This window comes from Hipposideros armiger, unplaced genomic scaffold (genome assembly GCF_001890085.2).
Source record: "Hipposideros armiger isolate ML-2016 unplaced genomic scaffold, ASM189008v1 scaffold_682, whole genome shotgun sequence".
Lineage (NCBI taxonomy): Eukaryota > Metazoa > Chordata > Mammalia > Chiroptera > Hipposideridae > Hipposideros > Hipposideros armiger.
The window spans coordinates 311,194-324,820 of NW_017732032.1; the positions used below are offsets into that span (position 1 = coordinate 311,194).

Sequence of the window (13,627 nt, forward strand, 5' to 3'; positions counted from 1 at the left end):
TTCCAGCTGTACCATTCCAAGTAAGTTAGTCAGTTCCTCGCCTGTAAGACAGTGTTATCATGAGGCTTAGTGATAAATACTAACCTGGTCCCCACCATGTGTCAGGCATTGCTCTAGCTGCTCATTCCTGTTGGGTAGGTACTAACATTACTACCCTTTTATTCAGACGAAGGAATGAGGCACAGAGAGGACATGCAACTTGCTCTGGGTTACATGGCTGTTAATTAGCGGATGTGAAGCTTGAACCCAGGCATCCTGGCTCCAGGGTCTGCCCTTTGAACCACCATGCTGTTACCTCCTAGGAGGTGCAAGTGCCTGGTGAACATGCAGGTGGGACTTAATACTTTACTTTTACATTTTGAAAGATAATGTGGTACTTGGAACTATAATAGATATGTATGATATTGCAGGGGGAGGGGAGTGGGGCGGCAGATTGGGGGAGGGGCGTTGTCACTTTGAGGGTAAAAAGTATAATTATTGCACTGTGTTGTATACCTGAAACTAATTTAAAATAAATAAATAAATAAATAAATAAATAATGCTTAGGGAGAATAAAATTTAATTAATTAATTAATTAATTATAAAACACCCAGAGCTCCCTGCATCCTGGAATAAATTGTTATATGTTAAAAAAAAAAGATAATGTGGTACTCTGAAGAGAACTTGGGCTTTGGAGTCAGACTAACCTGACTCCCATTTCATTGCTGTGTGACATTGAGGAAATACATCATCTCTTTGAACCTCAGTTTCCCAAGACAGAGGACTACTGGGTTTACCTGCACCACACCTGGCACTTGATGGGTTCTCAGATAAATGTATGTAGAACCTCCAAATTCTCCTCTATGAGTGTCCCAACACTCTAAGCCTTTCTCCCTTGTACTAAACCAAAGGGGCAAACAAACAGAACAAATAAAAGCCATCAGGCGTGGTATCCCAGGTTCTCCCTAAAAATTTCCTCGGATTTTTTCCTGATGAAAGGAAAATACAAAATAGGAAAGATGTTTAGGGAGGCCCTCATCCCTAAATGTAATAAATGACTTAAAAAAAAAACAGACTGGGCAGCCAGGGCGATAGGCATCTTGTTAATATCATCAGCTGGTACACTGCCAAATTCCGCTTTCTCTGACTAAACCTACTGCACAGTTTATTTAATCTCTGAAAAACTATGAAATACTGCATTATGATAGAGCACTTTTAAATTTTTTATCTCAAATTCCAAATGCTTCAAGGCAAATCCACTTCCTTCTTTCATCTTTGAGTAATAAAATCATCACTCAAATCCTGGAAAACCATGAGTTTCCTCTCCTTCTCCTTGCCTCTACCAAGATATTTTACCAATTACTATTTACTATAAAGAGTAGGCCTGAAGTAACTCTACATCCAGAAAATATTTTTACCAAACTATTTTCTTGAAAGCACAGCATCTTGCCATAAAGCAAGTAACTCCCAAGATCTGTTTTCATAACCTCTATTAGAATGTAAATCATAAAAGCAAATTTGTTCTGACACAAACACCCTATAGGTTAAGTTGTTTACACCTTGCTAGAAATTATTATAAAACCCAGATCAAATTTGTCAGATTTGGGATAAGAGTCCAAGACTTAGCATAAATTAATGGGCAATATTTTCAATGTCTCCCTGGAACTCCCAAAGCTATATCTGAGGCAAGTATAAAAATCCAGAATTAATTTCATCCTCAAAATCAAAGGAGCTGAATTAATAATTAACTTAATAAATTTCAAAGCCATCTCAATTGTGCCTACAAATCTAGCACAGATTGAGATAAAATGTGGGACACAATTTAATTTTCCAAACTATGAACCCAATGCTGATGGAGAGTGAAATTGCTGACCCACATATACCTATTAGATTCAATATCATTCACATCATTATCATCATCACATTGTCCTTTGCATGAGAAAGTTAACACCTACTGACCCACTTTTAGTAGACCATGCTCTTGAAATGTTCTGAGTGTTGAACTTGCTTCAGACATCTTCACTCAACTCCAATTCTTATCAACATTTTCAAGGACACTAGCCAGAGTTAAGTGAGCAGTCTACAGCCAAGAACTAGAACAAAGACACCTTTTTCACCAGGGAATCAAGCCCATGACTCTGACCCCATAAGCAGCTAAGAAGTTATGGTGAATCATGCAGAAACCAGCAAAACAACTACTATAGAGCTCCTCAAGTGTAACCTAAAGATCCTGAAGAAAGCTGGATGAAAGATGTCCCACTTTGTCATTATTACTTCATAGCTGTAATTGGAACCATGTACTTAACCACAGGTTACTCAAAAATCACAGGACAGGGCCGGCCAAGTGGCACATTGGTTAGAAGTTGGCTTGGGACGTTGTTCCCCTCCCCCAATTCCCCAATAAAATATTTTTTAAAAAATCACAGGACACTTACTCGCCACAACCAGCTTGGGCTCCTTGGCCTCTCACTGCTATGCTGTCTGCTCCTCCATGCCCTGCGACCACTGCCTCCACCAATTGCAATGGAAGAAGAAATCGCCATGCTTATTATTGACAATGGATCTGGCATGTGCAAAGCTAGTTTTGCTGCAGATGATGCCCCCTGAGCCATGTTGCCATCCATCATCGGGCACCCTCAACACCAGGGCATTATGGTGGACATGGGGCAAAAGGACAGCTACATGGACAAAAAGGCCCACAGCAAGCATGGCATCCTGACCCTCAAGTACCCCATCGAGCATGGCATTGTCACCAACTGGGATGACATGGAGGAGATCTGGCACTATACCTTCTACAACGAGCTGTGTATGGCCCCTAAGGAGCACCCCATGGCTGTTGACCGAGCTCCCCCTAAACCCCAAGACTAACTGTGGAAAGATGACTCAGGTCATGTTTGAGACCTTCAACACGCTGGCCATGTACACCTTGTAGCCATCCAGGCCGTGCTATCCTTGTATGCTTCTGGCCACACCACTGGTATTGTTACAGACTCCGAGAACAGGGTCACCCACACTGTGCCCATCTACAAGGGGTATCCTCCCCCATGTCACCCTGCATCTGGACCTGGCTGGCCAGACCTTACCAACTAGCTCATGAAGATCCTCACAGAGCATGGCTACAGCTTCGCCACCACTGCCAAGTGGGAAATCATGTGTGACACCAAGGAGAAGCTATGCTATGTCGCCCTGGACTTCAAGCAGGAAATGACCACCACCATGTCCTCCTCGTCCCTGGGGAAGAGATATGAGCTGCCCAACAGGCAGGTGATCACCATCGGCAACAAGTGGTTTTGGTGTTCAGAGGCACTTTTCCAGCCCTTCTTCCTGGGTAGGGAGTCCTGCAGCATCCATGAGATCATATTCAACTCCATCATGAAATGTGATGTCAACATCCAGAAGGACCTGTATGCCAACACGGTGCTGTCTGGTGGGACCACCATGTACCCCAGCATCACCAACAGGATGCAGAAGCTCACAACCCTGGCCCCCAGCACAATGAAGATCAAGATCATCACCCCACCAGAGAGCAAGTACTCAATGTGGATCAGGGGTTCCATCCTGGCCTCACTGTCCACCTTCCAGCAGATGTGGATCAGTAAGCGGGACTATGATGAGTCAGGCCTCTCCATCATCCACCACAAATGCTCCTAAACAGACTGCGAGCAGATGCATAGCATTTGCTGCATGACTTCCTCAGAAGCATAAATTTGCCCTGGCAAATGTATGCACCTCATGCTAGCCTCATGAAACTGGAATGAGCCTTTGAAAAGAAAATTGTCCTTGAAGCTTGTATCTGATATCAGTACTGGATTGTAGACCTGGTTGCTGAATTTGACCTTGTATTCAAGTTAAGTGTTCCCTTGGTACATGTTTAATACCCTGTACATATCTTTGATTTAAACCCCTAGTACACACGACTCGGTCACTTGGTGGCTGAAGCGAGAACATTTTATGGAAGAGAAACCCAGTGGCTTGATGAGAATCTGTGAGACCATGTGTTTCTTGATCTGGAAGGGTATTAATATACAAGAGCCACCCATTCCAGGATTTCTCTAGAGTTGGCAAGAGTCCTGAACCAGTGATCATTTCTGTCCTGCCAGTTGGACGGCGTTGGGAAGGTCTGAGCCTTAGGACACATTTTCCTTTCTTAGATGATCTCCTGCTAGAACACGGTGGGTTGTTACTTGTCTTGAGCTAGAAAACAGTGTGGATTTACACCTGTAAATTTATTCATCCTTTTCATTTATGAAAGGTTTTTGTTTTTTTATGCAATTCTCAATTCTTTAAAAGATGACAACAAAGTTTGGTTTTCTATTGTCACGTGAGAACATCAAGCCCCAGCAACATATCATTGTGAGAATAGACTGCTGCAGTAAAAAAAAGAAAAATCATAGCACAACAGATGATCCCTAAATTTACTGAGGGATTTAAATTTATGGATCAGGAGAATGAAAAGCATACACTTCCCTTAGAAAATAAAGTGCTTGTCCATCTCAAGTAAAGAAGAGCATATTTTATCCAACCTGATGAGACCAGGTTTCAGCACAGCTCACTATATGCTATTGTGAGTGTATTTGTGTCTTAAGGCTGCTTTAACAAATTACTACAAACTTGGTAGCTGAAGACAACAGAAATGTATTCTGTCATAGTTCTGAAGGCCAGGAACCTGAACTCAAGGTGTCACCAGGACCATGTTCCCTGTAAAGGCTCTAACGAAGAATTCTTCCTTGACTCCTCCTAGCTTCTGGTGGCTCTCAGCAATCCTTGGAGTTCCTTGGGTTGTAGCTGCATCACTCCAACCTCTGCCTCCATTGTCACATTGCCCTCTTCCATCTGTGTGTGTTGAACTCCCCATCTTGTAAGGACACCAGAGGTTGGGTTGAGGGCCCACCCTAATCCAATATGACCTCATAGTAATTAGTTATATCTGCATAGACCCTATTTCCAAATAAGGTCACATTCTGACATTCTAGGTAGACATGAATTATTGAAGGACACTATTCAACCCACTATAATGGGCATTCTCAATTTGTCAAAGAGCAACAGCTCTTACCAGATTGATCTCCTATAAGACTTCTTGTTTCTACTTAAGGGTAGGAGACTGCAAACTGCTTTCCTTCCAGGTCCCCAAACTCTAGTGTATAATCTGATAGACTACAAACAAAGTCCAATTCAAAATAATGCATTAAACACATACAAGCTCTGCCAATTAAGTTCGCGAACTCACCCTAGGAAAAGCGCTGCATACCTCACTGCTGAATATCACTATGGTCACTTTTGAAGTACTCCCCTTGGGAAGCTGTGTACCAAGGTCAGCACCTAGTCCACCCTTCAAAGCAATTTTGGAACTCTTTTTCTGGAATGACCATCAGAGCTGTTGTCGTATTGCCCTTGATGTCCTGAATGTCATCAAAATGTCTTCCTTTCAAGATTTCCTTTATCTTCAGGTCAAGAAAGAAGTCATTGGGACCAGATCAGGTGAGTAGGGAGGGTGTTCCAATACAGTTATTGTTTACTGCCTAAAAACTCCCTCACAGACAGTGCCGTGTGAGCTGGTGCACTGTCTTGATACAAGAGCCGTGAATTGTGGGCAAGAAGTTCAGGTTGTCTAACTTTTTCACGCAGCCTTTTCAGCACTTCCAAATAGTAAACTTGGTTCTCTGTTTGTCCAGTTGGTACACATTCATAATGAATAATTCCTCTGATATCAAAAAAGGTTAGCAACATCATTGCAACTAGTTCGTGAACTTAATTGTCAGGTCTTGTATGCAATTTTTACCTTCTTTTATTTGCCAAGACATCTCAGCTCTAGATAAAAGATGAAATTGACATCGAGACCAACAAAAGCAGAAATTTACAGCCATGATTCGTTTTGAAAACTTTGACCAAACATTAAGTAACTAAGCAATTCATACTAGCCAACCAGGTAGGTGATTCTAATGTTCAGCCAAATGGAGAACAACTCTAGAGCAGTGGTTTTCCAAGTGTGACCCCAGACCATCAGCAACAGCTCCTTAGAAGTGCAGCATCTCAATCCCCACCCCCAGACCCACTGAATCCAAGTCTTCATTCTAACATTATTCTCCAGATGACTCATGCTCTGTTCTAAAACTCGGATGCCAAAAGTAAAAGAGACGTCTAAGCCTCCCATATAATTCAATACTTTCTGGCAGGAATGGGTATTTGTTTTGCTGAGGGTTGATAGGGAATGTTAAACACATACACACACGCACATACTGGTCCTTTGCCTTCCCACAGAGTGTCAGCAGCTTTCCAAATGAACAAGCTGTTTCCATGACATCAAACCCTTAATTTAAAGCAGATATACCAACCATCCAGGAGTGTGATAGCACTACGCACCATTTCATATATATTTTATTTGTGTTCTTCATCTCAAACATGTCCTCCATGAAAAAGAAATCCTATGAAAAAACTGGTATTCAGAGCAACACTTTAATTGACAAATGTGTCACCCTTTTTTTCCTCCTGTAAGTAGGGCACTCTGAAGGATTCTGTGTTAAATCTCCTGTCTTGGTTAATCAATCTGGGATAATAATATGAATAACTAGTAAAACAGTTATACTGAAATAAGCATATGTTCTCCCCATCGAGTGAATGTTTTCCTTTCCCCCACCTCAGTTCTAGGCCATTTTATTCTTTATATATTCTTAAAGTCAATTTCTTCTTTGCTGTGAACATGCATTTTTCTCTCATTCTTCTGAACAAATAATGGAAAAATCCTCCCTTTTGCTGCATGTGTACTTAACAATATCCTGACATGAGAGAGACAAACTCAGGAATGCAACGACAAGAAATTCATTTCCATTAATGGCAGCCTAGAAAGATAGTGAAGCAAATCCTTAGCCTCTCCCTAAAAATCCTCCCTTAAATGTTTATCTCCACAGTTTTTCTAAATTAATTTACTCAATCAACAAATGTAAAGGGAGACCACAGTGTGTTTTAATGCCAACCAGTTTAAAAATAGTCAAGTCTATTCTGCAGGGAACAGACCAAATTCAAAAGTGCATAAATGAACCATGTGTAAAGAGGGCGATTAAATAAGCACATACTCAATACAGCTTGCAGCCGCAGAACTACAGGCTCACATGCAAATCAGCTTCACTGTGGAAGGTTCAGGCAGGAGCTGTTAGGAATTCTTCACAGCATTTTCTAGCCCATGACACCTACCAGGCTTTCGCCCACCTACTCACACACCAAGTAAAATGCGAGAAAAAGGGAGCGTTGCTTGAATGCATAATGCCCAAATGCTTAAGGCAACTAGATGTCTGAATTTGAGGGGTTTCAGCCCATTCCTTGCTCCTATGCTCCTGGGAGTCAGCCATTCAATCCCAGGGCTGCAGGGTATGAATCATTGCCATAAATCACCTTCGATTTCTAAATATATAAGGAGAGTTTAGAGGAAAAAAACAAGGTGACATTCTCTCCACAACCTTCAAGAACTGGCTGTGTGACAAGAGCCAGCGCCAGGGGAACCTAGCCATTGGAAGGAAGAGGCAGCCCAGAAAATCCCTTTGAGACAGACGGAGGGATAACAGGAAATAAGAGAACGAAGCAGGGAGTGAAGCTCGGACTGACAAAACAGAGCTGAGCTTGGAGTACAACCAGCTGCCTCGCCATCATTTACTGGGTTGTCGGAAAAGTCATGACGTGTTTTTTGGTTTTCGTTGCAAAAATGTGTCACGACTTTTCCAACAACCCAATACATTTCTCAAGGAGGCAGATGGGCTGCATTTTCTACACAGGTGCTGCAGCCACCCTCTCACCCTACCTCTCTGGGAGGAGGGGCCTGCATCCATTCTGCTCACTTCTGCATTGAGCACATCAACACACATAGGAGGCGTTCAATATATATTTGTGGATAGAATGAATAAATCAATCAAATAACTGATGAAGTAATGAAACAAGAAAGTTCCCAGCAAAGTTTATCAAATACTATTTTGGGGAAAGTATTATTAGAAAATGATAGCCGTGTTCTTCTGGGCAGTGGTGGGAAAGGATTTGTTTCCCTAGACAAAATAAAATCATATATTGAAATGTAAGAATATTTTTAAAACTCATTAATGGAAATTATTGTGTTTTCCTAATAAAATATACACAATATAGGTTGAACCAATATGCAAGGAATTCAGTCAAGATTGTGTTAGAGTTTGTGTCAATAATTTATCCCATATTGAGAGCCTAGCTGAACAGAAAAGCTAAGCCCAAGTTACTGAGCTCTGATCAAAGTCCCTGCCCTGCCCTCTGCCTCTGTATTCCACAATAATGTCAGCTTTTCTGGTTCCTCGGATTCAAGCACACTATGGAAGCTGAGGGTGGTGATGAGTTAATTTGCCTGGATAGATGAACCAATCAGGTTTATGAACCAAAAGGCACTGGCAATTAACAAGCACATGAAAAAGATACTGACTAGAATATATGAAAGAGTCTGGGAAAGAGGCACGTTTTTAGCATAACCACACACAGTAGAAATGTAAGAGGGAGTAAATCTTGGCAGTGAAAAGATCTGACTGTCTCACAGATGTGTACTATGTAAGGGATCCTAATCACTCTTATACCATCCTGATCCCCTGCCCATGCCCCGATAACAGAATAGATGGACCTAAACAACTCACAGCCCACACAGTGGATGGAGAAGGAGAAGCAGGACCCTGTATGGAGGAGGTGGATGCCAAATGCTTCTTCCAGCACTGAAGTTCTATGGGAACCTGGATTGCCCAGGCCACAACAGCTTTTAGACACAAAAGTGGACCATAATCAAGTGCTGTGGCTCTGCCATACCTCTTTAATGTCATCCCAAAGTCAGGATATTTCTAAGTGCCCACCCCACATGGGCTCTGCATCTGTCTTCTCTGCTACTCTCCCTGAGAGAGCTCAGCCATGGGCACCCCCAGGGCTCATGTCTTAGGCCTTTCTGCCAACTGCAAATTTGCTTGATAACACACCCTTAACTTCCCTAACTCACTTGTCCACTTTCCTGTTAGTGCTTCCTGGAATCCCCTTCCAAATTACAGACATACCTCCTTTTATTGCACTTTGTTTTAATGCACTTCGCAGATGTTGCATTTTTTTTAATTGAAGGCAAGGCCCTCCACCAGCAAAAAGATTACAACTCTCTTTATTGCAATACTTGCTTTATTGAGGGGGTCTGGAACTGAATCTGAGGCACACTTATAACTCTGAGGTAGGCCTATAACTAGTTATTTGTACTGGAATCCTTGCCTCCGAGTATTTTTCGAGAGGATGATAGGCTAAGATGGGGAAGAAACACAATTCCAAATGTCTGGGATTCTAAATGGCAAATAAGCAGCCAGAGAAGGGCATAAAGCCTTAAGTCCCCAAATTCTGTTTCCTAAAAAGTTTGGTGTGGAGGCAAAATGAAGCCCTTGGGGTTCAAATACCTCAGGTTTATGGAGCAAAAAGTTAAATCTAAAGAAACATTTCTGAGCCCAATACTAGGTTTCCAAAGAGGCTCATGTAGTCTGGTCCTTCAGCATTTTCTATTGTATCTCTTCCACAGAATTTGACGGGTTTTCTAAAGGAACACTGTCTAGTTGATCTTATAAAAGTTTCAAGTAATAGTTAACATACACTTTGAAAATATTAACTCATTGTACCCATTCGTTCTTCACCTTTCAATGTGCACTTTAATAAAATCACCATAATATCATGTATCCCTATTATAAAAGTAATAGAGGCTCACTGCAGATCATTTGAAAAATACTGAACAAGAAAAAGAAAAAAAGAAAAGTTCCATCACCAGAGAAATCCACCAATAAATTTTGATATATTTTCTTCCACTCCAAGATATATAGATATAGATATAGAGATATCGATATTTTTTGCAAAATTAAGATCATTCTATATAATATTTTTAAATAAATGTAGTGACAGCTCTCAATTTTCCATTATCATTAGAGCTAGAGACTCATGAATAATATCAAAGCAACAAATAATAGATAACAGTTTAGTGGTTATCAGAAGTAAAGAGAGGAGGAGGATGGTAGAAAAGGATAAAGGCGGTCAAATACTATATGGTGATAGCAGGAGATTTGACTTTGGGTGGTGAATACACAATGCAATATACAGATGATGTATTATAGAATTGTATACTGGAAACCTATACAATTTTATTAACCAATGTCACCCCAATAAATTTAATAAAAATAAATTTTTAAAAAGTAAATAAAATTTTAAAAAAACAATACCCAAAAAATCATTTTAGGTTTCTTTTTAAATCTCATCCCTCTCCTCTAATTTAATGAAACAATTTTACATAATCTGATTTTTTAACCTCAGTAGACTGATTAAAATATAACAACCTTTTCCTTCTCTGCCCATCTTTCTAAAAACTGTTAATGAACAGTGAACTGGTCAATCAGCATGTGAGAGTAGAGAAAAGGGACAGGGGCCAAGCTAATGGAGACGATAACTAGCTTCAGATAATCAAGGCTGATTGTGCATTCACTTTCCCATGAACATCTAAAGCCGTGAAGGGCAATTACTACCAAGAGCATGTGTTGCTTCTTTTGTGTCTCTGATCATCTGTTGAGCTCGTGGAGACTCATTTGTAATCAGAACAAAGAAGGAAGAGGGCCCCCAACAGGTGTGCCCCTGAATTTGGTGAAAGGTTGGAAAATATCCCCTCTGAAATAACAGTTAATAAGAGCAAGCATTTAAAAGGTAGATGCCTCCCCTGATAGATAACTCATTTAAAAGATGACTTCTAAAGACACTGGTTGCTGATAAAAAATAATGATTTGCTAAATCTCATAAAGAGGCTTCAGTTCTTTCCTACAATGAAATATAAAACTACTGGCAGATAAACTATAGTCTTCAAAACTACTCTGAAACGAGGAAGTTTATAAAGGCAGAAAATTGTGATAATCAAAAAGGGAGGGAGGGAGAGGGCTGTGATGAAAACTAACACTTAATGAATACTACGCATGCATTTGGAATACGTGCTTTATTTCAGTTCAATTGCAAATTCCTCTATGAAATGACTTTACTCTTTCCACTTTACAGATGTAGAAACGGAGGCCTCAGAGAGAGTTATTTAAAAAAAAAAGAAGAAACAGCTAGCACATAGAAGAGCTGACATTCCAACCCATAACTGCCTTACTCCAAAGTGTTGGACAATGAAATGTCAGTGTTTATCAGAAATATTTCCAGAAAGAGAATGTCCTGATTCTCTTAACCTGTCATGGTTATACAGACCAAAATACTTTTACAACCAGCTACAAAATTTAACGGAAGTATTCCCTAAATCCACTCAATTTCTATTTCTTACCAAGAAAACATGTGGTGTCACCTCCTGAATGGGCATCCCTGTTATAAACTACTATGAGCCATTATCTCACCAGAGATAGTTCTTAATGTAAACTCATAAACTGGAAATTTATTTGATTAGTGTAGAAACACTGAATTTGTTACCCAACTATTTACCATATTTGCCGGCGTATAAGACGACTGGGCGTATAAGACGACCCCCTAACATTTCCACTCAAAATACAGAGTTTGTTATATACTCGCCGTATAAGACTACCCCCTCTTCCGCACACCTTCCACACACCAAATAAAAGATAAAACAATATCAGATTTGATTTGGCCCACTGAAGTGCAAACAAGCGTATTGTATTTCGTGTCACCACATAACCGTTTTGGCGATGTTGAGCCACCATGTCTGCTACATGTTTTTCGAGTTCTGGCCAGTGTGGGGTGCCTCTTCTTAATGCACACTTACCCCTTGGCATACTCTTTAATGCTTTCTCATTTGATTTCCAGTCCCGAACCATCTTTTCTGTTACTCCATATTGTCTTGCAGCAGCACAATTATTATTTTCCTTAGCAAAGTTTATAACTTTCAGTTTAAAATTTGCATCATACTTCTTTCTTTTGGCTGGTGCCATGATAGGGATGATAGGGGTTTGACTGGTCGACATTTTCTATGCTGTACTGTACAATGGTGCAGTATTGTGGTTGGCTGTTGGCTGTATACAAAGCCTGATTTGATTGGTCCCTGCTCCCTGTTTGCCCGCCCTGTCACTATAGCAGTCTGGTCCACCCTTGCATCAGCATCTCCCTGGGACCTCACTAGTGCACAAGTGCGAGCTCTTCAACATTCTAACAGGCACCATGATAGCGCAAAATCGCGAATCTTCAATGCATAATATGTAAAGAAATATACGGTAACCCGAATTAACACACTCGCAAAATCGCACACAGCCGACCATACATCCAGTATGGTATCGCGATTCGCGATTTTGCCCTATCATACTGGGTGTATGGTCGGCTGTGTGCGATTTTGCGAGTGTGGTAAAATCGCATAACAGCAAAATCGCATAACAGCCGAGCATACACCCAGCAGCGCTGCTGATGCCTGAACGGTATGTGGAATGAAGTGGGCAGGCATCGGGAGGCCACTATGGCACAGGGCAAGCACTATGGGCAGTCTATCTGAAGTGTACCTGGCGTATAAGACAACCCCCCACTTGGAGGCATATTTTTCAGGACCAAAAAATCGTCTTATACACCGGCAAATACGGTACTCCACTTTGTCCGCCCTGCCTTTAACCTTTCTAACCAAACCTCTAAAATCATCCTCTACGTGGTCATGTGCTGCACTAAATCAAACATAGGAATCCCATTCCTCTAGCCAGGGAATGTTTTAGGAATGGGCATGTAAGGCAGTTCTGACCAATGAGAGGAGAAGTATGCTACAGGGATTACGGGATAGTTTCTACATTCTTAATGAGAAGCAGACTGACTAGGGCTTCTTAAAAAATTACTAATTTCAGGTCTGGGGCAGAGAATGTACAAAGTAAGCTTGGAACATCTTGTTTGGTCAGAAAGCAAAGGAGCTTTCAAAGGAGAATGAAGTCAGATCAAAACGACACAAGAGCCACTAGGAAGGGTCCCCCTGACCAAAATTGGGACAACTTGAGTATCAAAAGAATAAGGAGTATAATTGATTGAAACCTGTAGAATATATAAAAACCCATGAGCTCAAAATAATACTTTTAAAAAGAAAGTCAAAACAAACACAGCTGTCACCATGACACCAAAGCCTTACTTTGAAATTGGGAATTAAAAGTTAATGTGTCTTCGTCTTTTGATTGGAGCATTTAATCCATTCACATTTAAAGTGATTATTGATAGGTGCATATTTATTGCCATTTTGTTATTTGTGTTTCTGATCTTCTAAAAAATGTGTATTTCATAATAAAAAATAATTTAATTTAAAAAAAAAAGGTAATGTGTCTTGGGCCGGCTGAGTGACTCGTTGGTTAAGAGTTGGTTTGGGAGCGCGAGCTCTGAGCAGCAGCAGGGCACTGGTTTGGATCCCACATGAGGGCCAGTGAAGCTGAGTCCTCTACAGCTAAGATGGTGAACAACATCTCAACTTGGAGCTGGGCTGCAGTGAGTCGCCGGCGACAGCGTAGGCTGCAGTGAAGCTGCAGTGGGCTGCCATAAGCTACCGTGTGCAGTCAGCAGCCGCTGTGAGTGGCCATCCAGAAGCCAGCGACTGATATGCCGCACCTGGGAAGAGCGCAATGATGGTGCCAACTTGGGCCAGTGAAGCAACGTCCTCCACAACTAGACTGAAGAACAAAAGTACAGCAACTTGTCT

The 13,627-nt window shown here is 41.1% G+C and overlaps 1 pseudogene; it reads left to right on the forward strand.

Moving 5' to 3' along the window:
- Window positions 1-2,502: 2,502 nt before the first annotated feature.
- On the forward strand, window positions 2,503-3,630 carry LOC109372981 (actin, cytoplasmic 2-like; annotated as a pseudogene).
- Window positions 3,631-13,627: the final 9,997 nt, after the last annotated feature.